The sequence below is a fragment of the Pseudophryne corroboree genome, chromosome 8 (assembly GCF_028390025.1).
Source record: "Pseudophryne corroboree isolate aPseCor3 chromosome 8, aPseCor3.hap2, whole genome shotgun sequence".
NCBI classification, from domain to species: domain Eukaryota; kingdom Metazoa; phylum Chordata; class Amphibia; order Anura; family Myobatrachidae; genus Pseudophryne; species Pseudophryne corroboree.
The window spans coordinates 341,248,018-341,273,595 of NC_086451.1; the positions used below are offsets into that span (position 1 = coordinate 341,248,018).

At 47.4% G+C, this 25,578-nt stretch overlaps 1 long non-coding RNA gene across 1 annotated transcript; it reads left to right on the forward strand.

Moving 5' to 3' along the window:
* Positions 1-6,809: 6,809 nt before the first annotated feature.
* LOC134947780 (uncharacterized) lies at positions 6,810-23,008 on the forward strand. Its single transcript, XR_010182769.1, has 3 exons — positions 6,810-7,437; positions 21,276-21,403; positions 22,692-23,008. It is a non-coding gene; the product is annotated as an uncharacterized LOC134947780 (long non-coding RNA).
* Positions 23,009-25,578: the final 2,570 nt, after the last annotated feature.

Sequence of the window (25,578 nt, forward strand, 5' to 3'; positions counted from 1 at the left end):
TGTCAATTTCCTCCTTCCCCAGGAATGCCAATAGTCCTGCAGGCCATGTCACTGGCAATTCTGACGAGTCCTCTCCTGCCTGGGATTCCTCCGATGCATCCTTGCGTGTAACGCCTACTGCTGCTGGCGCTGCTGTTGTTGCTGCTGGGAGTCGATGGTCATCCCAGAGGGGAAGTCGTAAGCCCACTTTTGCTACTTCCACCAAGCAATTGACTGTCCAACAGTCCTTTGCGAGGAAGATGAAATATCACAGCAGTCATCCTGTTGCAAAGCGGATAACTGAGGCCTTGACAACTATGTTGGTGTTAGACGTGCGTCCGGTATCCGCCGTTAGTTCACAGGGAACTAGACAATTTCTTGAGGTAGTGTGCCCCCGTTACCAAATACCATCTAGGTTCCACTTCTCTAGGCAGGCGATACCGAGAATGTACACCGACGTCAGAAAAAGACTCACCAGTGTCCTAAAAAATGCAGTTGTACCCAATGTCCACTTAACCACGGACATGTGGACAAGTGGAGCAGGGCAGGGTCAGGACTATATGACTGTGACAGCCCACTGGGTAGATGTATGGACGCCCGCCGCAAGAACAGCAGCGGCGGCACCAGTAGCAGCATCTCGCAAACGCCAACTCTTTCCTAGGCAGGCTACGCTTTGTATCACCGGTTTCCAGAATACGCACACAGCTGAAAACCTCTTACGGCAACTGAGGAAGATCATCGCGGAATGGCTTACCCCAATTGGACTCTCCTGTGGATTTGTGGCATCGGACAACGCCAGCAATACTGTGTGTGCATTAAATATGGGCAAATTCCAGCACGTCCCATGTTTTGCACATACCTTGAATTTGGTGGTGCAGAATTTTTTAAAAAACGACAGGGGCGTGCAAGAGATGCTGTCGGTGGCCAGAAGAATTGCGGGACACTTTCGGAGGACAGGCACCACGTACAGAAGACTGGAGCACCACCAAAAACGCCTGAACCTGCCCTGCCATCATCTGAAGCAAGAAGTGGTAACGAGGTGGAATTCAACCCTATATATGCTTCAGAGGTTGGAGGAGCAGCAAAAGGCCATTCAAACCTATACAATTGAGCACGATATAGGAGGTGGAATGTACCTGTCTCAAGCGCAGTGGAGAATGATTTCAACGTTGTGCAAGGTTCAGCAACCTTTTGAACTTGCCACACGTGAAGTCAGTTCAGACACTGCCAGCCTGAGTCAGGTCATTCCCCTCATCAGGCTTTTGCAGAAGAAGCTGGAGGCATTGAAGGAGGAGCTAAAAGGGAGCGATTCCGCTAGGCATGTGGGACTTGTGGATGGAGCCCTTAATTCGCTTAACAAGGATTCACGGGTGGTCAATCTGTTGAAATCAGAGCACTACATTTTGGCCACCGTGCTCGATCCTAGATTTAAAACCTACCTTGGATCTCTCTTTCCGGCAGACACAAGTCTGCTGGGGTTCAAAGACCTGCTGGTGACAAAATTGTCAAGTCAAGCGGAACGCGACCTGTCAACATCTCCTCCTTCACATTCTCCCGCAACTGGGGGTGCGAGGAAAAGGCTCAGAATTCCGAGCCCACCCGCTGGCGGTGATGCAGGGCAGTCTGGAGCGACTGCTGATGCTGACATCTGGTCCGGACTGAAGGACCTGACAACGATTACGGACATGTCGTCTACTGTCACTGCATATGATTCTCTCCCCATTGAAAGAATGGTGGAGGATTATATGAGTGACCGCATCCAAGTAGGCACGTCAGACAGTCCGTACTTATACTGGCAGGAAAAAGAGGCAATTTGGAGGCCCTTGCACAAACTGGCTTTATTCTACCTAAGTTGCCCTCCCACAAGTGTGTACTCCGAAAGAGTGTTTAGTGCCGCCGCTCACCTTGTCAGCAATCGGCGTACGAGGTTACTTCCAGAAAATGTGGAGAAGATGATGTTCATTAAAATGAATTATAATCAATTCCTCCGTGGAGACATGGACCAGCAGCAATTGCCTCCACAAAGTAGTACACAGGGAGCTGAGATGGTGGATTCCAGTGGGGACAAATTGATAATCTGTGAGGAGCGGGATGTACACGGTGATATATCGGAGGATGATGATGAGGTGGACATCTTGCCTCTGTAGAGCCAGTTTGTGCAAGGAGAGATTAATTGCTTCTTTTTCGGTGGGGGTCCAAACCAACCCGTCATTTCAGTCACAGTCGTGTGGCAGACCCTGTCACTGAAATGATGGGTTGGTTAAAGTGTGCATGTCCTGTTTATACAACATAAGGGTGGGTGGGAGGGCCCAAGGACAATTCCATCTTGCACCTCTTTTTTCTTTCATTTTTCTTTGCGTCATGTGCTGTTTGGGGAGTGTTTTTTGGAAGGGCCATCCTGCGTGCCACTGCAGTGCCACTCCTAGATGGGCCAGGTGTTTGTGTCGGCCACTAGGGTCGCTTATCTTACTCACACAGCTACCTCATTGCGCCTCTTTTTTTCTTCTTTGCGTCATGTGCTGTTTGGGGAGTGTTTTTTGGAAGGGCCATCCTGCGTGCCGCTGCAGTGCCACTCCTAGATGGGCCAGGTGTTTGTGTCGGCCACTAGGGTCGCTTATCTTACTCACACAGCTACCTCATTGCGCCTCTTTTTTTCTTCTTTGCGTCATGTGCTGTTTGGGGAGTGTTTTTTGGAAGGGCCATCCTGCGTGACACTGCAGTGCCACTCCTAGATGGGCCAGGTGTTTGTGTCGGCCACTAGGGTCGCTTATCTTACTCACACAGCTACCTCATTGCGCCTCTTTTTTTCTTCTTTGCGTCATGTGCTGTTTGGGGAGTGTTTTTTGGAAGGGCCATCCTGCGTGACACTGCAGTGCCACTCCTAGATGGGCCAGGTGTTTGTGTCGGCCACTAGGGTCGCTTATCTTACTCACACAGCTACCTCATTGCGCCTCTTTTTTTCTTCTTTGCGTCATGTGCTGTTTGGGGAGTGTTTTTTTGGAAGGGCCATCCTGCGTGACACTGCAGTGCCACTCCTAGATGGGCCAGGTGTTTGTGTCGGCCACTAGGGTCGCTTATCTTACTCACACAGCTACCTCATTGCGCCTCTTTTTTTCTTCTTTGCGTCATGTGCTGTTTGGGGAGTGTTTTTTGGAAGGGCCATCCTGCGTGACACTGCAGTGCCACTCCTAGATGGGCCAGGTGTTTGTGTCGGCCACTAGGGTCGCTTATCTTACTCACACAGCTACCTCATTGCGCCTCTTTTTTTCTTCTTTGCGTCATGTGCTGTTTGGGGAGTGTTTTTTGGAAGGGCCATCCTGCGTGACACTGCAGTGCCACTCCTAGATGGGCCAGGTGTTTGTGTCGGCCACTAGGGTCGCTTATCTTACTCACACAGCTACCTCATTGCGCCTCTTTTTTTCTTCTTTGCGTCATGTGCTGTTTGGGGAGTGTTTTTTGGAAGGGCCATCCTGCGTGACACTGCAGTGCCACTCCTAGATGGGCCAGGTGTTTGTGTCGGCCACTAGGGTCGCTTATCTTACTCACACAGCTACCTCATTGCGCCTCTTTTTTTCTTCTTTGCGTCATGTGCTGTTTGGGGAGTGTTTTTTGGAAGGGCCATCCTGCGTGACACTGCAGTGCCACTCCTAGATGGGCCAGGTGTTTGTGTCGGCCACTAGGGTCGCTTAGCTTAGTCATCCAGCGACCTCGGTGCAAATTTTAGGACTAAAAATAATATTGTGAGGTGTGAGGTGTTCAGAATAGACTGAAAATGAGTGGAAATTATGGTTTTTGAGGTTAATAATACTTTGGGATCAAAATGACCCCCAAATTCTATGATTTAAGCTGTTTTTTAGTGTTTTTTGAAAAAAACACCCGAATCCAAAACACACCTGAATCCGACAAAAAAAATTCGGTGAGGTTTTGCCAAAACGCGGTCGAACCCAAAACACGGCCGCGGAACCGAACCCAAAACCAAAACACAAAACCCGAAAAATTTCAAGTGCACATCTCTACTTTTTACACATTGCGGCAGCCAGTCCCCCTTTTTACACATTACGGCAGCCAGTCCCCATTTTTACACATTGCGGCAGCCAGTCCCCCTTTTTACACATTGCGGCAGCCAGGCCCCCTTTTTACACATTATGGCAGCCATGCCCCCTTTTTACACATTACGGCAGCCAGTCCCCCTTTTTACACATTGCCAGCCAGTCCCCCTTTTTACACATTGCGGCAGCCAGGCCCCTTTTTACACATTATGGCAGACGGTGTCCCCCTGAGAGAGAGAGAGAGAGAGAGAGAGACATACTTACCATCTCCCCACTGACAGGCTCCTCTTGCAGCTCCCTCGGTGCAGGCAGGTGAGAAGGAGGAGGAGGGAGGGGGACTGGAGCCGCAGCAGCGCTATTTCATTAGTAGTAAGCGCCGCTGCAGCAGCCCCCTCTCCTTCCGTATTGACTGCCCGTCGCTGCTGTGTATGCTGGGATGGAGGAACCGCATCCCAGCATCCACAGCAGCGCCGGGCAGCCAATACGGAAGGAGAGGGGGCTGCTGCAACGGCGCTTACTACCAATGAAATAGCGCTGCTGCGGCTCCAGTCCCCCTCCCTCCTCCTTCTTCTCCGCTGCCCGGCGCTGTAGCTCTCCCCCCCAGTGCGGCGACGGCGCACGATGCAGACTTCAGAAGCGGCATGTATTGAGTCAATTTGACTCATTACATGCCGCTGCCCGTGCGCCCTCAGGGCAACTGCGCTGTGTGCCAAGCCCACTTGGCACACACGTAGTTACGGCCCTGGCTGAGCGACATTCAGAGCTATAAGTGGGGATGTGCAAGAAGTGCCGTATCGAGGGCCATCTTAAAAGCATTGTAGGCTCTGGGCAAAGCAATGCACTGGGGCCCCTACCCACCCATCTCACAAATAAATTTAAATAATAACAGACTCTCCTGTAGTCCTACGCTGTCTCCAGGGCCATCTTAACAGCAGTGTAGGCCCCTGGGCAAAGCAATGCACTGGGGCCCCTATTCATCCTCCAGCGGTAGGGGTGGTAGGTGCTGTCAGCGGCAGCTTTGATGTCCCACGGGCGGTAGGGGGTGTTCTATGTTCTGCTCAGCATGTAGGACCTGGAGCAGTCATTTCTGCTAATTACTCCTTTACTGCAAAGATGGTGGGAGATGTGGTGGGAGGGAGAACACTAAACAGTAGAAGGGGGCATTGGGCTGAATGAAGGGGCCCGGTACATGACTTATAGGGTAGCAGGGCATGGTTTAATACACAGGGGAGGGGTGGATAGTGGAGTGGGCTTAATATTAATTTTTTTCTGGTGAAAGGGCAGCTTGCTTGACTGCAGATATCTCCAGTTCCTGGAAATAGATTTCTTAGATTTTAATGGGCTTACAAACTAGAGAGTCCCACCTTTCATGAGATACTGGGGACTTGGGGATCAGAGTTCAGGAGCCAGAACAATCCACCAATGAAAATATAAAACTGCATATTAGGCGTGTGGAGCTGGAGCAGGGACTAGCTGCTGGAAGGATGATATCTCTGGTTCTGGGCATAGTAGAGACAAACTGCCAGTGTCCACCAAAAGAGGAGAGTCACAGCTTTTGTAGTATATCCTCAGAAAAACTCTAAGTCAGACAGAACCCGAGATATCTGGCTGGGAAGAGCAATTAATTGGCTCGGATGGGGACCACTGCTTAGAAGTTGGATATCTCAGGTTCCCTAGGGCCGATTTTCAAATATCTGGTACCCCTGAAAAGAGGGGACCCTCAGCTATCTGCCTAGGACCCTTAGATTCCTGGGGCTCTTGGGCAAGTGCCCATTGAGCCCATACGAAAAGACGTCCCTGGCTGTCTCTTCACATGCTTTCATACAGTGAATGGCTGTAAGCACACTCATTGGCAGACTACACCACTGTCTGACTGCAGGCTGGAAGACAGAGGATACTGCACTCTGATTGGTGGACAGTGCTAGCCATCCACTAATCAGCATGCAGACAGCCATTTTATGTCTGGTTGCAGACTGGAAGGCATGTAGAAAATGCCTGGCCACTCTGTGTAATTCACATTGAGAGCAGCTGGAAATGCATCCTCTACCTGCCTCCAAATTGTACAGCACTGGACTGGGGAACAAATGTCCCAGCCCAGCCTGCCCCTGTTCGAAGTCCCCGAGGATCAAGGGCTCCTGGGCAGCTACCCAGTGATCTCATATGTTAAGATGGCCCTGCCAGCATCCAAAGCAGAAGACCTTAGGACGCACCAGAAATTCAGCTTCCTGGTCCCTGTGGTGGACTGGAGCCCTATTTGTGATTATATGCGCCACATGTGTGGAAAGCAGGGCTGTCCCAGGGTGCATTATTGACCTGTTACAGCTCTGGTACCATTGCTCTAGTATTCTCATTACTTCCAAATCATTCCAGTATTCTTATTTAAACAACTGTTTTCATTATTAAGCTGATTCAAAATTAAATATTTTTTGAAGTTAATATTAATTTATTATTATAGCACATATTAATGTAACTATTGGAATGCAAACCTTTAAGTTACATTGCTTTTAACCTGCTGACATGTGCAAAGAATTACAAGTGTGGATTAAATAAAGAATGTGGAGTAGTGTCATAGTTTAAACCTCATCCGGGTCCACTACTACAGGAAGAGTACTCCTTTAGTAGTACTTGATGCATATGTCTGTGTCTGTAGTCAGGGGCGTCGGAATGGGGGGGGGGGGGGGGGGGGGCAAGGGTTCAGCTCGCTCCCCCCAAACATGGGGGAGGCGCCATCTGCCCGGATCAATCCCCTGCCTTCGCAGCTGCGTACAGCGCCGGCCTGATGAGGGTGCACTGCACTCAGTGACAGTGACTGTCACCATCACTCGCGCAGAGCTGAACTAGGCAATTGCCTATGCCAGTGGTGGTCCGTGGGTCACCCAACGGTCAGCGCCGACGGTGGCTCTGCTCTTGCACATCTCAGCTGAGCTGCTAGCGGTAGCGCCGGAGCGGGTGCACGTAGAACTGCGGTGGGACAGTGTGGGTACGGACTGCACTCTGTTGGGCTGGCTTCGGTGAAGGGAGCTACGATCGGCATTCGGCAGCAGTTAGAGTCTCCTCCCTATCCTAGCTGTAAGCAGCAATAACACCCCTCCCCTCCTCATGTCCCGCCCCCTCAACATCCAGCATGCCTATATCAAGTCCCACCTACGGCTTCCCCAAAGCTGCTGAGCGGCATCTTATTCCAGCAGCCCCAATTCACAGAGGTTCCCCCTGGCAACGCTGTATAAGGATGACAGGAGGCTCCTGGCCAGTTCCGGACTATTCGGAACATATGGTTAACTGGCTGCCTGATAACATCAACAGGAACATGGAAAGGCTGGATGCACAGGACAGGGTGGCACCCGGTAACAGACTCTCTCCATGGCAGTTTAAGGAGCCCACATGAGTTATGGGGGGTAACATAAAAGAGGTAAGAGTGCTGTCCTTCATATGTAGTGGTGTGTGTGTGTGTGTGTGTGTGTGTGTGTGTGTGTGTGTGTGTGTGTGTGTGTGTGTGTGTGTGTGTGTGTGTGTGTGTTGTGATACATGAGAATACCTCCTGCTCCATGTCACCAGCTACTGTGCCCCTGCCCCTGTCCGTGTACTGATTCCCCCCCCACCCCCATACAAATGTCCCCCCTTTGGAACACATAGCACCAGTTTGCATCACTGCGCATAGTATTACTGAACTTTTTTGGATGTGAGGAAGCATTGCCACACCTCTCAACCGGGCTACGCGCCTCTGGACCTGGGCCTGTCCCTTCCTTTGATGTCTCTGGTCATTCCTCACAGCTCCGCCTCCAGTATCCAGTGACAGAAGAGGAGACAGTAAGGGACACAGGCAGTAGAAGGAGGGTTAAGTCCAAGACCACCGACCTGCCCTGGGGTAAGTGCCTATGGGTGCGGTGACAGTGCCTAGAAATATTGTGTGTAGGGTAAAATGCGGGTGCACTTCCAAACCTCTGGGCGTGCACTATAGCCAACCCTTGCAATACCCTTATTATTGTAGTGTATGCATAGGGTGGAGACACTGCAGTGGGACCTGTGTTCACGCCATCTGACAGTGCCACTGTATATAGAACTTTAAGGTACCCTTCCCATTTTCAGCGTCTCTTCTGTGGTGTAACGTATATAAGCGGCTCTACTGTGGTGTAACGTGTATAAGCGGCTCTACTGTGGTATAACGTGTATAAGCGGCTTTACTGTGGTGTAACGTGCATAAGCGGCTCTACTGTGGTGTAACGTGTATAAGCAGCTCTACTGTGGTGTAACATGTATAAGGGGTTGGGAATAGTGAATACCTGCTGAATGTTTTCACAGTAGACCACCAGGGAAAAGAGAGTTATTGGACAATCTAAATTAACTGTGCTGATTTTAAAAGCAAATTAATAGGAATGAATAACAATACACAAATAACATTTTATATATATATATATATATATATATATAAAATCAGCATCAATGTGAATACGTATTTAATGAATGACGGCAGGGGGGTGCTTTTGGGTGGCAGGTAGGAGGTGTTTGGGCTGTATCTGGCATAATGTGTTTAAGCAGCTAGGAGGTGTTTGGGGATGGTAGTCTGGCTGATAAGGTGTTAACTGCTACTGCAGTCAGTGTATAAGGCGCGAGACTGGTAGGTGTTACGGAGTAAGGGGCTCTGCTGGTCGGTGTGACTGTGTATAAGCGCTTACTGTGTGGTGTGGAAGGGGGTATATAGGGGTGTTGTGATGTGTATTACGAACGTGAGTGATGTTTGTAATGTACTAACGACGCTGACTGTTCGTGCTGTAATTGAGTATGTACTGAGCGGTGTAATGTGTACTTACAGTACGCTGTACTTAGAGAGGTTGTATAGTGAGTACGGATGCTGCTGTGTGGTGAGTGTGTTTAGATGAGTGCTAAGTGGGTACTAAGAATACGTACTGTGCGGTGTAATGTGAGTAACGGATGTTGTTGTATGGTGTAGTGTGTTTAAAGGACGCTACTGTGCGGTGTAATGTGACTAACGGACGCTACTGTGCACTGTAATGTGACTAACGCACGCTACTGTGCACTGTAATGTGACTAACGCACGCTACTGTGCAATGTAATGTGACTAACGGACGCTACTGTGCTGTGTAATGTATGTAATGGACGCAACTGTGTGCTATAATGTAAGTAATGGATGCTACTGTGCGGAGTAATGTGAGTAACGGATGCTGCGGTGTGGTGTAGTGTGTTTAAAGGATGCTACTGTGCAGTGTAATGTGACTTACTAGCATAACTGTGCAATGTAATGTAACAGACGTTACTGTCTGGTGTAATGTAAGTAAAGGACATAGAGTTCCATACTGGTACAAGTGACTTGTCTAAGGTGGCCAGCTAGGGGAGCCAAGCTGAGATTTTATCAACCAAGAAATGTTCTGACACCCCTGTCTGTAGTGTACAAAGGGCCTAATTCAGATCTGATTGCAGCAGCAAATTTGTTAGCTAATGGGCAAAACCATGTGCACTGCAGGGGGGGCAGATATAACATGGCAGAGAGAGTTAGATTTGGGTGGGGTGTGTTCAAACTAAAATCTAAATTGCAGTGTAAAAATAAAAAGCCAGTATTTATCCTGCACAGAAACAAAATAACCCACCCAAATCTCACTCTCTCTGCACATGTTATATCTGCCCCACCTGCAGTGCACATGGTTTTGCCCATTAGCTAACAAATTTGCTGCTGCGATCAGATCTGAATTAGGCCCAAAGTACAAAATGTGTAAGTTAATAAGAAAACTCTCTTTTATTCAGGAGGATACTCACCACAGCGCAGGTTAACATCTATTCTAGGTCTTGGGAAGTTCCAAAGCTGTTTAGTCCAACTGATAAGATTGCCTTCGGAACAATCACCCAGTTCATGTTGGGATCTTGCATAATTCCACAGCTGGAAGTAGTATATTTCTCCAATAAAGTTGGATTGTTCAATTATATTAATTTTAGCACCATCCCTTGTATGGTTAGCACCTAACACCAGGCTTCCATGGCCTTTAAGCAGAGCATCTTTAGTTGTAGCGTTGTAGACACGTGTATCACCGAAATAGACTTCCAGTTGCCTTCTCGATTTCTGCCACATTAAACACACAGAAGTCCAATGGGCTATAGTTAAAAAGTTCTCATATTCATGCGCCACTCCCAAATGATGTATTACAAGTATATTATTCTGCAAACCTAAGCCAAGTTCAAGAGGTTGATTCCCGTTTTCAACACAGTATGAAAATGCAGTCCAAGTATTAGCAGCGTTTTCAGGAAATAGGTCCAGACACAATGTAAATTCCGATAATGCCGGGATATTGGTAGTGGGCAGTTCTGCGGCGTGCCTTACTGCAAAAATGTTTGCTTTATGCTTTGCAAGTAAAGTTGCATCTGTAAGTAGAAAAAAGAAAAGGTGTGAGTCTGGTTCCAACTTAGGGGGACATTTACTAAGCAGTGATAAGAGCAGAGAAGTGAGCCAGTGGAGAGGTGCCCATGGCAACCAATCAGCACTGAAGTAACATCTATAATTTGCATACTATAAAATAATACAGAGCAGCTGATGGGGAAACTTCTCCACTGGCTCACTTCTCTGCTCTTATCACTGCTTAGTAAATGTCCCCCTAAATCCCCCATACATCAGCGACATATTGCCACTATTTGCCAATCCTCTGACGGCCTATCAGGGAATCAGAATTTTTAAACATATTTAATTTCTCTGATTCTCTGACGGATCGCTGATCATCGTTGGTCGATCCTGATGGCGGTTGGGCGGTGCCAGCAGATGGGGGAAATGGGCCGTTGATGTATGGGGGCCTTAACACTTCACCCAACTGTATGAAATTTACCCTTCACCAACACACAGGAGGGTCCGATATATTGTGGGCTGATAAAATAGTCACTGCATACCATAAACTCACTTTAATTAGTGTTATTAATAAGTCATCTATAAACTGCAGTCTTACTAATATTTGCCGATTCCAAAAAAGGCTGTCTCATCTGTATAGGTGAGGGGCACAAACACTTGTAATGATTCTTACATTCTCATAGTTGACCCATTATTATGATGCATTTCATATTCTTGACATATTATATATACAGTCTATAAACTTGGTCATACCACGACAAAAGTGAAGAGGAATTAGAAATTGATATATACAGTAAATGATACACCCAACGTTTTAGATCTAAAAACCTCCTGATACCAATAAGTATATAGGAAATCCACACTGAAGGGTCACTGTTATATAGTATGTGAATGGCTCTACAGTATATTGGCAAAGGGTTTATTACATACTATATAAATATCATTTATTCTACTAATAATGTATGCTACGTATTGCTTTGCCATTCGAAACACTGCAAACATTTCTACTGTAGCGTTTACATATATTTAAATATCCCTGTGGCAGCAAAAGCCCTAGTGGTGGCCATAGCTGGCTCTTACCCCACTGCTTCTTACTCTGGCAGGGGGTAGTTGGGTGTGACATCACAAAAATTACTTTATGACAAGTATTTAGAGTTTTAGTTGTCCCCTAACCAATGGCACCTAGGCATCTACCAAGGTTTGTATAATGGTAGTGCTGGTCCTGCATCTTTGAGAAGCTAAGATATATGGCATCGTAAGTATGTATGTATTTGTATATATGTATATGTCCTTATCTAGGAAGGTTTTATAAGTATATTTTGGACAAAAGACAAAGAAATGCCTTCTAAAATTTCCATTAATTATACAGTAACAGATTGGATGTTATGCACACCAGTGCCAGCAGGAATGTACTGGTGTCTGAACGGTGAGGGATGCAAAACAAATGAACTCACAGACAGACTGGGGAATATGACATTACATACACAGAAGGTGATAGGGTAACAAAATAAACACAAAGTGAACAGAGAAGCCCAAAGGCTAAGAAACTGGGTGTCTCCCTAGTATTAGGAATGCTCAGATGGAAAGAAGCGAGATGTAGTGATTTAATACGTAGAGAACCCGAAATGCTGTTGCTAAGGGCAACAGCAAAACCCTAAAGGGTTACCAACGGGTGTGGCAGTAAACTCCTTGGTCAGAGATGGAATAATAGACACAAGGAGAGTCTCCACAATCCTAGTCCTCACTTGCAGTGCACTGGTTCAGCTTACTGCCACTAAACTGACACCTGAACACCTTGCACAGTGAGAAAGGATTTTGGCAGGCAAGTCTGAGAATACAGCCGCAAACTTGCTAGGTTCACAGAGTAGCAAAAGAACCCCAGCAGGTTAAACGACTGACTCCAGTCTTACTGCTAGGTCTGGATTGGCAGAGTGTAATACCAAATCCCAAGGCCTATTTGCAGTAAGCAACAAACAAATACAAAGTTTACACAGTACTAGCTAGCTTTCAGGAACTGACTAACCAACAAAGATTCAGCAGCATCTGCCTAACCTGAGAAGAGGGTTTATATAGCAGGTGCTGTCCACGCCCCACTCAGACCTCACAGACTGTGAGCACAAAAACCAGCACCGGATCCCCTGCCGTGCACAGAGCCTGTAACCACTGCACAGCAAAAGACCCGAACCGGAGTATCAGCTACGCTCAGGTTACTCCGCTAGCACTTGTCTCCCGGTTGCCATGATGACGTGGCAGCACAGAGCAGGAGACCCTAACAGTACCCCCCCTCTGACGAGGGGTCAAAGAACCCCTACCACCGGGTTTATCGGGGAACTGCGAGAAGAAAGAGCGTAACAGTCTGGGGGCATGAAGATCACAACTGCGCACCCACGACCGCTCCTCCGGGCCATACCCCTTCCAGTGCACCAAAAATGACAGCCGACCCCGAACCATCTTGGAGTCAAGAATCCTTTCAACAACAAACTCCCTCTGGCCACGTATCAGAAGAGGGGAAGGTCTTCCACTGGAAGAAGGATTACTAATCGCCCGTTTTAAAAGGGAACAATGAAATGTTTTATTGATACCCAAAGAACGGGGTAGATCTAACTGAAATGCCACCGGATTGATAACCCTAGTGATCTTATAAGGACCGATGAACCGGGGGCCTAACTTACGAGATGGCTGTCTCAACTTCAAATTCTTGGTAGACAACCAGACGAAGTCTCCTAATTTGAAGCTGCAGGGTCTTTTCCGCTTATCAAAAACCCTTTTGGTCACTAATGACACAGACACAAGGGCTTTCTTCACTTTCCTCCAAATACCTCTAAGGACCGAAACCACAGAGGAACCACCAGGCGTGGAGTCCAGGGGGTCAAAAGAATTGGCCTTAGGATGATGCCCATACACACAAAGGAAGGGAGAGATCCCTGTAGCAGAGTGAGCCGCGTTGTTATAGGCAAACTCCGCCATGGACAGATGAGCAACCCAGTCAGTCTGACACTTGGAGACATAACACCTGAGGAACTGCTCCAAGGACTGGTTCACCCTTTCAGTCTGCCCATTAGACTGCGGATGGTAGCCTGACGACAAGCTGACAGAAATCTGGAGATCGGAACAAAATGACCTCCAGAATTTGGCCACAAACTGGGATCCGCGGTCAGAGACCACATCAAGTTGCAACCCGTGGAGGCGCACAACATGCAGCATAAATAATTCAGACAGGCGTCTGGCCGATGGCAGCCCAACCAATGGAACGAAGTGCGCCATCTTCGAAAACCTGTCAACGACAACCCAGATGGCTGTCATCCCCGAGGATTTGGGCAAGTCCACCACAAAATCCATTGAAATGTGGGTCCATGGCTTAGATGGAATAGAGAAAGGATGTAATGGGCCAACAGGAACCCCTCTAGGAGTCTTATTTCGGGCACAGATGTCACATGCCCGAACCCACTGATCCACATCCCTAGCCACCGAGGGCCACCACACCGCCCTAGATAGCAACTCCCGAGTTCTGGCAATACCTGGGTGACCTGCCGACTTCTTGGCATGGAATTCCAGGAACACTCGCTGGCTTAACCTAGGAGGCACAAACAAAAGACCTACCGGAAGGTCTGGAGGAGCCTGCTCCTGTGCTCTAAGGACTAATGACAAGAGGTCCTGGGTAATGCCCACTTTAATACATGTTGGGGACACAATGGGCAATGGCTCCTCGGTGGTCTCCTGGATTGGAGCAAAACTCTGCGAGAGCGCATCAGCCTTGATGTTTTTTGACCCAGGGCGATATGTTATCAAAAAATTAAAGCGAGCAAAAAACAAAGCCCATCGTGCCTGCCTGGCATTGAGGCGCTTCACTGACTCTAAATATGCCAAATTCTTATGGTCGGTGAGAATTGAGACCACAAACTTAGCCCCCTCAAGCCAGTGTCTCCACTCCTCGAGTGCATCCTTAATAGCCAACAATTCCCGGTTACCCACGTCATAATTCATCTCGGCAGGCGAAAATTTACGGGAAAAGTAAGCACAGGGATGAAGGCGATTATCAGACACCCCCATCTGAGAGAGCACTGCCCCAATACCCATCTCAGAGGCATCCACCTCCACCACAAAAGGACGCTCTGGATCTGGATGTCGCAGCACCTTGGCCGAGACAAATGCCCTTTTGAGACGGGCAAAAGCCGCTTTGGCCTCACAAGACCAGTGAGCAACATCCGCCCCTTTCTTAGTGAGTGCCACCAAGGGCGCCACTATAGACGAAAATCCAGCGATAAATCGTCTATAAAAATTCGCAAAGCCCAGAAAACGCTGAAGCGCCTTCAAACTAGTGGGCTGCACCCAATCCAGGACTGCCTGTACCTTGGAACCCTCCATTTGGAAACCTTCTGGGGAGATAATATATCCTAGAAATGCGATTTGCTGAACTTCAAATTCGCACTTCTCCAGCTTCGCCCCAAGCCAGTGGTCTCTGAGTTTCTGGAGGACTAAGCGTACATGCTTCCGATGTTCCTCCAGGGAATGGGAGAAGATTAGGATGTCATCTAAGTATACAACTAAGAATCTATAATCTATCCAAATATTCCCTGAGCACATCGTTCATGAAGTCCTGGAAGACTGCCGGGGCATTACAGAGCCCAAAAGGCATCACCAAATATTCATAATGCCCTGAGTGGGTATTAAAGGCAGTCTTCCATTCATCCCCCTCTCTTAATCGGATTAGATTGTACGCATCGCGTAGGTCAATCTTAGAAAAAATGGTGGCAGTACGAAGCTGGTCAAACAAGACCGAAATGAGAGGCAGTGGGTATGAGTTTTTAATCGTGATACGGTTCAATTCCCTGAAGTCGATGCAGGGTCGCAACGAACCGTCCTTTTTACCCACGAAGAAGAACCTCGACCCAACTGGAGACTGTGAAGGTCTGATAAATCCCTTAGCCAAGTTCTCCTGAATGTACTCTGCCATAGCCTGAGTCTCAGGACGTGACAGGGAGTACAACCTGCTCTTGGGAAGCTTAGCATTCGGCAACAAATCAATGGCACAGTCATAGGGGCGATGGGGAGGTAGTACCTCTGCAACTCTTTTGGAGAACACGTCCGCAAAATCTGCATAACATCTTGGCAATCCTGGCAAACTTAGCTGCGAAAGCCTGACTGGAAGGATCAAGCAACTCCTGAAACAATCAGTACCCCAACTAAGAATCTCCCCAGAGACCCAGTCAAATTAAGGATTGTGGGCCCTTAACCAGGGTAACCCCAACACCAATGGGGCAAAAGTACAGACAGTCACATAAAAGGACAATTTTTCAGAGTGTGTGGCTCCAATAAACAAAGAAATCTGGCTAGTGCAAGAGGTAATTTTACCCTGGGATAATGGTTCCCCGTTTAACCCACAAATCTCAATTTCCGATGCCAAGGGTACTAAGGGAACAGAGTGTTTCAGGGCGAATTGGCGGTCCATAAAAACCCAGTCGGCCCCACTGTCCACAAAGGCCTCAGTCTTGACAGTTTGACCGAGGATCTTCAAGGTCACCGGAATGATAAAAGTCTTCTTGGGAAATTCTGACTTCTGGCCTGACAGGATATTTCCCATTACCCTCAGGCCCTGAAGTTTTCCGGCTTTTCTGGGCATGATACTACCACATGACCTTTATTCCCACAGTACAAACATAACCCCTGCTGTCTCCTCCGCGTCTTCTCACGCGAGGAGAGGCGGGTAGCCCCAATCTGCATAGGCTCCTCGGAAAATTCCTCAGAGTCTGAGGTTCCCTTGGGAAAGAAGGAAACCTCGGTCTCCCTTTCAAGCCTGCGCTCTCTCAGCCGTCTATCCACCCGAATGGATAACTGCATGAGCTGATCCAAGCTATCAGGCAAGGGATATTGTACCAGTTGGTCTTTTAACTGGTTAGAAAGACCTCTTCGGTACTGGTGTCTCAGGGCTGGGTCATTCCACTGGGTATCATGGGCCAACCTCCGAAACTCCGTACAATAAACCTCAACTGGCCTTCGCCCTTGCTTAAGGATCGAAATCTGAGCCTCGGCTGAGGCCGTCTTGTCAGGGTCATCATACAACATGCCCAGTGCCGTAAAAAAAGCATCAACACTTTTAAGCGACGGACAGTCAGGCTGCAACCCATATGCCCAGACCTGTGGGTCTCCTTGTAGCAAGGAAATCACTATGCCCACCCGCTGAATCTCCGACCCAGAAGACTGAGGCCTAAGCTGGAAATATAGCTTGCAGCTCTCCTTGAAACAAAAGAACTGCGAGCGATCTCCAGAAAAACGATCCGGGAGATTTACTTTCGGCTCCTTAACCCCTAAAGGTACTGCTGCTGCGGGAGCTCCGCCAGCGGCCTGTGAGGTGTGCATTTTAATGGACAAATCATTAAATTGTCGAGTCAGGACCTGCACCTGATCGACCACCTGTTGCAAAGTATTTTGAGGGGTATGCTCCATATTCCCACAAAATTTCAACAGGAGTATTTGGCTGCTGAATATGTTATGCACACCAGTGCCAGCAGGAATGTACTGGTGTCTGAATGGTGAGGGATGCAAAACAAATGAACTCACAGACAGACTGGGGAATATGACATTACATACACAGAAGGTGATAGGGTAACAAAATAAACACAAAGTGAACAGAGAAGCCGAAAGGCTAAGAAACTGGGTGTCTCCCTAGTATTAGGAATGCTCAGATGGAAAGAAGCGAGATGTAGTGATTTAATACGTAGAGAACCCGAAATGCTGTTGCTAAGGGCAACAGCAAAACCCTAAAGGGTTACCAACGGGTGTGGCAGTAAACTCCTTGGTCAGAGATGGAATAATAGACACAAGGAGAGTCTCCACAATCCTAGTCCTCACTTGCAGTGCACTGGTTCAGCTTACTGCCACTAAACTGACACCTGAACACCTTGCACAGTGAGAAAGGATTTTGGCAGGCAAGTCTGAGAATACAGCCGCAAACTTGCTAGGTTCACAGAGTAGCAAAAGAACCCCAGCAGGTTAAACGACTGACTCCAGTCTTACTGCTAGGTCTGGATTGGCAGAGTGTAATACCAAATCCCAAGGCCTATTTGCAGTAAGCAACAAACAAATACAAAGTTTACACAGTACTAGCTAGCTTTCAGGAACTGACTAACCAACAAAGATTCAGCAGCATCTGCCTAACCTGAGAAGAGGGTTTATATAGCAGGTGCTGTCCACGCCCCACTCAGACCTCACAGACTGTGAGCACAAAAACCAGGACCGGATCCCCTGCCGTGCACAGAGCCTGTAACCACTGCACAGCAAAAGACCCGAACCGGAGAATCAGCTACGCTCAGGTTACTCCGCTAGCACTTGTCTCCCGGTTGCCATGACGACGTGGCAGCACAGAGCAGGAGACCCTAACATAGGAGTGACTAGATATTTGCACATCATAGGGAAATTTGCCACAGCTTCATTTTGCTATTTCCAAGTTGGTATCCCGCTACATGCGGGATACTTACATTACTAATGTTTAACTCCTGCACCTAGTAGAAGATGTGGTGGCTTACTAGGTGGCTCCAAAATGTTATCTTGCCCCCTTAACCTAAAAACATTCTGACACCCCTGACTGTTATCCACTTTTTGGTAAAAATGCAGAATTAAACATATTATCACCACTAGTTGATACACGTACCCATTGTCTGGTGGTCACCTGTGATCCTCCAAGCAATGGGTATCTCGGAGGGATAGAATTTGCCCATAGCAACCAACCAGCTTCTAGATAGCATATATGAAGCACATGCAATAGTAGGTAAAAACTGATTAGTTACTATGGGCAACTTCCTAACTTCCCCACTCTTTAGAAGATTTCATACATCTCCTGCACTGCAGAAATACTAGTATATGAAGGGGATTGGGATTCGCATCAAGGGACTCAGCTCCGACTAGCGGACGTTTCTGCGTATGTCCAGAAGCTCATTGTGTACTGAAGTAAGATGGCAGCTCCTCCCAAGAGCCTCTGTGGAACTCGTGAGTCACTTCTCATGGCTCTGCCTCCAGCAGCCACTAAGTCTTCCTTCCTGCAACATTACTGCAAATCCGGAAAAAGCTGGGGCAGCCATGTCTGAAATTTAAGGTAAGGTAAGTGTATCACGGCCTGGCCCTGGTCATAGAAGTATTACAAGCTGCAGCACTGAAACTGTACTTTCTGTCATGGTCAGACTCAGTCCTACACCACCCCATACACAAGTATTATGCCATGTGTGTGACATGCAGTGTAAGTGGTATGCAGTGTGTGATGTACAGTGTACATGATATGCAATGTGTGTGATGTGCAGCATACTGTAAAGCTTGGTACACACTATACAATTATTAGGCCGATTTGACAATAATCGGTAGATCTGTCAAATTTATTGTATAATGTGTACGAAGGATTGTTTCGGTGTTTCACGATAAATAGGAAAATCTTTGGCACAAACGCGACTGATCGATTTTCCAATCTGTCGTTCCAAAGCAAAGATCTCGGCCACAATCTCCACATATCGGCCAGGGTGTGTGCATTTTAATAATCTGTCCATACTATATGTCCAGGTGGAAATATCGGTTAGTGTATGGTTGAGCCCGATTTTTTCCATCTCCTGATTTCTCAAGATTTCAGGAAAAATCAGGTGAATCTGCAGATGCAATGATAAAGTGTGTATCACAGATATCAGGACCCCACTCTAGGCGAATAATCGTCCCAGTTGTCGGGCTGACTAAAAATATCTGCCAGTGTGTAACTAGTGTAAGTGATATGTAATGTAAGTAATATGCAGTGTAAAGGGCCCCATGCACTAGAGCGACATGTCGGACCCTCATGTCGCATCCGTTGAACCGCCGGCAGCCTCCCGGGCGGCAGGATCACATAGGATACATTGTATGCTGTCCTTTTGCATACGATGTATCTTATGTGATCCCAGCCATGAACCGACATATCACAAGTGCAGCACTAACGACCTAGGGGCTCCGATCCGATGTTCACGGGAGTGCACATCGGATCGGATGTAAAACACATCCAATTTGCCACTTTCCATCCGATTTATCGACCCAAAAGGTCGAAATCGGATGAAATCGGGCATTATCGTTCTAGTGTATGGGGCCCTTAAGTGTTATGTAGTATACTGTAAGCAATGTGCATTGTACAATGTCAGTGAATGTGATATATTACATTACAGCATACTAGCCTACGGCCCCGAATTTGCCGAGAGGCTACCAAAAATCACTTGGCATGCCAACCCCCCGGTAAGGTAGGCAAGTCTCCCGCAGCTGGCCTCACTCCCGCAACCATCTGTAAAAGAGGGTGGCTACAGAGGCTGATGACATGCTGATGAATTGTGTATCTTTGCCCCCCCCCCTCCTCCCCGAATTACAATGACAGTAATATGGGCATCTGTTTTATTTTGTCCTGTAGTGGGCCAAAGAGTTTTACTTTTTTCCTATTTGTTAGGTTCCTGGTGCTCAGAACAAGGGAGATGTTATGAAGTGAGTCCAGAGCACCAGGACGTAATACTGGATTTGGTGAAATGGAACGGGAATAGCCCCTGGCACCCTACCTCCGTTGTTTTACCCGTGTTGTCAATTCACGCTTGCAGGACTATGGTTTCTTGGGCCCATGGCAGCCGCGTTTGAAGGGTGGATTAGGTCTGCCCAACTCCGATGCCCACTCAGGTCTTAAAGAGAGACAAAGCGTGAACTGAGACAAGGTAATAACAAGGGGCCCTCTAACTGAAACAACCAAAGCCAGGGGCTACTAACTAGCCTAAAACTAAATGTATGTGCGGCTTGCCGCCAAAGGAAAAGAACAACAAAGGAAATGCTGACCACACGCCGACACAATACTTTTGTGTACCGGCGGTGACAGCATAAGCAGAACCCTCTGCAAAACATCAGTGACAGATACAACCAAGGAATACAGCGGCCTAGGCCGACGGATGCGGCAAAGCCGCTACTCACGGAACTGGTACAAATACTGGCAAACGGACAGGAACCCCCAATGCTGCCGACACAGACTCTCAGAACTGGAGGACAGGCAGAATCCCAAACGACAGACCGGTGGACACCAAGAAGCTAGAAACTCGACCAGGCACAGGCAAAGCCACAGGACTTCAGGACAGGAATGCTTCATGGCAGGACACGGGAACTGACACAGGAATCGACACAGGAAGCAGCTAGTCAGACACTGCTAGACAGGAGCTCAGGAATTGGCAGGAACAAGCTCAGAACTCAAACACTCTGGAAGACTGGAAACCTAGAAATATCACCAGCGTCTGTGAATTGCACTCAGCCAGCAAATAACAGAGAGGCCTAATTAATTATGTCGTGCAGCTGCCCCATTGCATGACTCCAAACTGACAAGATGCAATTAGCAGACAGGTGAGACCAACCACATGGAAACAGGGTGCAATTACACAGACTCACCACTGACAGCAAACAAATATCTTCTAACCCCGAGCAAAAGGAAATCCTGGCCTGCAAGAGAACTATAACATAAAATAAGAATGAACCACTACCTGTGGTTCATAACAGTATCCTCTCCTTAAGGGTGAGCTCCGAGCACCCCATGACACCCACGGGGAACATAAACAGAAGTTTAACATAAAATACATAACCAAAATGAAACATATGAATGAGCCACAGCCGTGGCTCATAACACTATTGAGACCATTGTGTTTGTTTTATTTTCCTATGGAGGCTAATGTGATTTTTTTTCCATATGGGAGCCATTGTGTTTTATTTTTTTCCTATTAGCGGCCAAAGTGTTTTGGTTTTTTTTCTATTGCGGGCCCATTCTTTTTTTTCTATTGAGGCCAGTGTGTTAGTTTTTTTCCTTTGGGGGCCAATGTGTTAGTTTGTTTTCTTGTGTGATGTTTCTGGGTTATAATCAGAGATAAACAAATGTCTTTCTTTTGCAGGTTCAGGAGTACATTGGTTACCTTTGAGAAGAATTCCTTGAATAATCCCAACAAAGGTCTTTCTGGCCTATTAACATCTTAAACTGTAGTTTGTGGCACAGTGGATCTCTGTTACATGTGAAAAAGGGGTAAATCCTTATGGAATCTAATACATCTGTTTCTATCACATATGTGTTTATTTATTTTTTCCTGTGGGTGCCAATGTGTTTTATTTTTTATCTTGTGCAATGTCTTTCGTATGCACATGCATCTGAGTTGTACTGAGCATGCATCCCGATGGTGTTCATAAACAGTCACTGTACAGATTCAGATGCATGCACCAAGAAGTGTATTAAAATTGTGCAGGGGCACTCCTAAGTGGTTACAGGGGGTTGGCTAATCAGACGCAGATGTAATGTACAATGGGATTGGTTACGTACAGAGACACTGAGTCACTCACATTGGAGACCATACTCAGATGGATAATCTGCACCTAGCATAGGGCTAGCGAAAGTTTTAATGGTGCGACCGATTGTGGTGCCACACCAATAACACAGAAAGCATGATCACAGCATCTTTAAAGACTGAGAGTGGGCATGTCTGTGCTTGCATATTCAGATGTACATCAGGGAAGGGCATTATAGCAGCATTAGCATAAAATCACATAACGCAATGGCAGCAAAAGACGCAAGTAGGCCACAACTATGCACAACTCAGAATCAGGCCCTATGAAAGATCCAACCCCCCTCAACAAACATCACACCTTCAACCGACCCCTTTTTCATTAGAGCTGCTTCTATAAACTTCTTGGGCTGGTTTTCTATCCCAATCTGCTCCTGGACTAAGCCACCCACTTTCAGCATCCATACACACTGTAATATCGATTGATGCGTCTTTAGACTCACCATCAGTTCCACCATCAAAACTTGCATTGGTCCAACAGCAGGTGCAGATTTTCTGTCACAGTTTGGCCTGCTATGTAATTGGCTGAGCAACTGTGTATGCAACCCCAATCACTGACACGCCCATGACACTCCCACAACACACCCATAAGATGAGCCATCTCTAAGTCTGTGTCACTGCCCTGTCACCATCCAGAAACAACCACTACATTTTCAATATGTATCTGCATTTGCCTCTGTATGGACAGAATCGGAATGCAAGCATGGAGCGGCTTAGGCGCATCCGCAGTAGAAACATATTGCTCCACTGTACCTGATATTAGCAGAGCGTCCCATTCTGAGTCAACCATAAGTATGTCCGGCCTCCCCCATTCATACGATCATGAAATAAGGATTTCTAAACATTTGAATAATATTAGAAAGGGGCTGTTCTTTCAAGATGTACTAAATCGCAATGATAAATCTTTAAATATTTACCTTGAAATCATATGTATATTTTTTATATTTTTATATACTTTTATTTTTAAACTTCCAGGCCAATAACATGGAACACAGATGATACGTACTTCCGCCACCGAAAGTGAAACGCAGCTGGAATGCAGTAATTTCCCAGTTTCAAGGGAATAGTCCAGCGACGTTAGAATAAGACTAATGTCATCACATCAAGCCATGTGCACTGTCTGGATCAGCAGATTGGTTGTGCATACAGGTCAGGGCCATCTTAATGTAAAGGAACACTGGGCAACTTACCAAGGCCCTACAATTCTAGGGGTCTTGAAACAGGGGTACGCTAGGTCAGGGGTCAGGCTAGGCCAGGGGTCACATCTGGAGCTTCTTTGGAGGTAGGTAGAGAATGCCGCACAGCCGCTCTAATTGTGAATTACACACAATCAGAGCAGCCAGGCAGCATTCTCTACCTGCCTTCCAGCCTGTAGCCAGACAGTGAATAGCTGTCAGCATGCTGATTGGTGGATGGCTGGATCTATCTATCCACCAATCAGAGTGCAGACAGCCATTTACTGTATGGAAGCATGTGAAGAGTCTGTGCGGGTCTGCAGTAGGCGTAATTTATGATTTATTTATGTTTTGTTCATTTATTCCCCTGAATGAGTGGGCAGGGGCCCCAGTACATTGTTGTGCCCAGGTCCTATGATGGTAGGCGATCCAGCTACATTTATAGTGTATTTTATCTGACTTTCTAGCTAACGTTTTAAATTGTAAGTGTAAGTCTGTATATTCAAGAATTATTTTTTGTGAAGACAGTGTTGCACTATGGGGGGGTCATTCCGAGTTGATCGTAGCTGTGCTAAATTTAGCACAGCTACGATCATCTTCCCTGACATGCGGGGGGGACGCCCAGCACAGGGCTAGTCCACCCCGCATGTCAGTGCCAAACCCCCCCCCCCCAGCACAAGTACAAAAGCATCGCACAGCGGCGATGCTTTTGTACTTGTGGAGTAACTCCCGGCCAGCGCAGCTCCTGCGGCTGGCCAGGAGATGATCGTCACTGCCCCTGGTTGCAGCGGCTGCGTGTAACGTCACGCAGCCGCCGCGGCCTGCCCCTCCAATGGTCTGGCCACGCCTGCGTTGGCCGGACCGCGCCCCCTCCCACCCAGTGACCGCCTGTGCCTGTCAATCAGGCAGAGGCGATTGCTAGGGTACAACGGCCTTCGGCCGTCCTGCATGCACAGGTGCACTGCGGTGCTGGCGCATGCACAGATCTGACCCGATCGCTGCGATAAACTGCAGCGAGCGATCGGGTCGGAATGACCCCCTATATTTTTTAATTCTATCTTTCATGTTAACCATGAGGAAATCCACTTTATGAAAATATATGTGATGGATATCAAAGACATGCTGGAACAAGGAGCAGGATTTTGGTGTCACCTCCTGGAAGAATGACACCTGGGTGTGTTCCACACTCTCCTTGTGATGCATCTACCAGGAGCAATGGGGACCATATACTCCACCAGTGCTGGATACTGCTGTGTGCTCAGCCTGGCTCTCCCCCGCCCTCATCCCTCCACTGCCACAGTAAACCGTTGCTCCCCAGCAGGGCAGAAGCATCAGGTGACTGACCATCATTGTCACTACAACTAGCAGCAGGCAATTATCACCCTACCCCCAGCTCCAGGGACATACACTAAAGAGCCTGCTACATCCCCCACCCTCCCCCTTGGCCCAGAGACATATACTACCCTTCTATCCCACCCACACTTCCTGCCCCAGAGACATGAAGTACACACCCTACCCAGGGTCAGGTTCGGGTGACCACTGACCACAGCCGGCCACCATACCGATGTCGGGATCCCAGCTTTTAGATGGTCGCCGGGAGGGACAAACACTACCAGCCCCTCAGCTCAAGGGACATAAACACTACCTGCTCAGGCCCCTGAGACATACAGTAACAACCCCCCCCCCCCTCCCCCGGCTTTTAGGACTAAAGGACAAGGCATCATAGCATGTGTCTGCTGCCCCTCAATGTGCCTCTGGCTGGGAGATAAACCACCTGGGAGCCCTACAGTTGCCTCTCTGACCATGGGCAAGTACTGTAGACAGGTCAGTGTGGGACTGGGGAAATTATGTATGTTTTATGTTTTTCCTTTGTGCCAATGTACTATTTTTCCTGTCGGGAGCCAGTGTGTATTTGTGTTTTATGTTTGTTTTTTTGTTTGAGGAGAGGCTGTTTAATTTGTCAGTCCTGGGCCCCACAATTTCTAATGGCAGCCCTGACAATTGGTTAAACCTCTTACGACAAATTAGCCCTCCAACAGTTCCCTATCTCTTAGCTTTGTGCTCATGCCTTCTAATGTATTTACTCAAGCTGAGAATCCATCTGCCTGGCTAATGCCGCTTATCTCAGGGTATTATTGAATTTGTGTATGGATCTCTCTCGGGGTTTTATCACTTCATTATTAAAGAGCCTATCTGCGGAGAACAAAATTAAAACATAAGAAGATTAATAAAGCCTGTTTAAGGGCTGACTGGCTAACAGCTAATTAATTAGATGACATTTGCAAGGTTACACTATCAAACAGTAATACATAGCAAATGTACAATATTAACCTGTATTTTACATGGCAATGTTTCAGTAATAAAATAACAAAATCTTAAAAGTGCAAATAGATTTTGTTTTGTTTATCCGCAAGCTAATTAGAAATACCAACCATTTCAGAGCTATTCTATTCCTTGCTGCAAAGCTATTCACTGGCTAAAGCCAAACTGCATTCATCAATAGCCTGGATTTAGCATGCCAAGCCATTACAAGTCTTTTCCGATGGACCAATAATATCACACGAGTTGATGAGCTATAGGCTGAGATGTATTTTACTGACTGAACTGTGCAAAAAGCACTGTGCTGGGATGGAAGGTAGATACATGTGGGAGATGTACTAAGCTTTCAAAAGTGATACATTTCATGG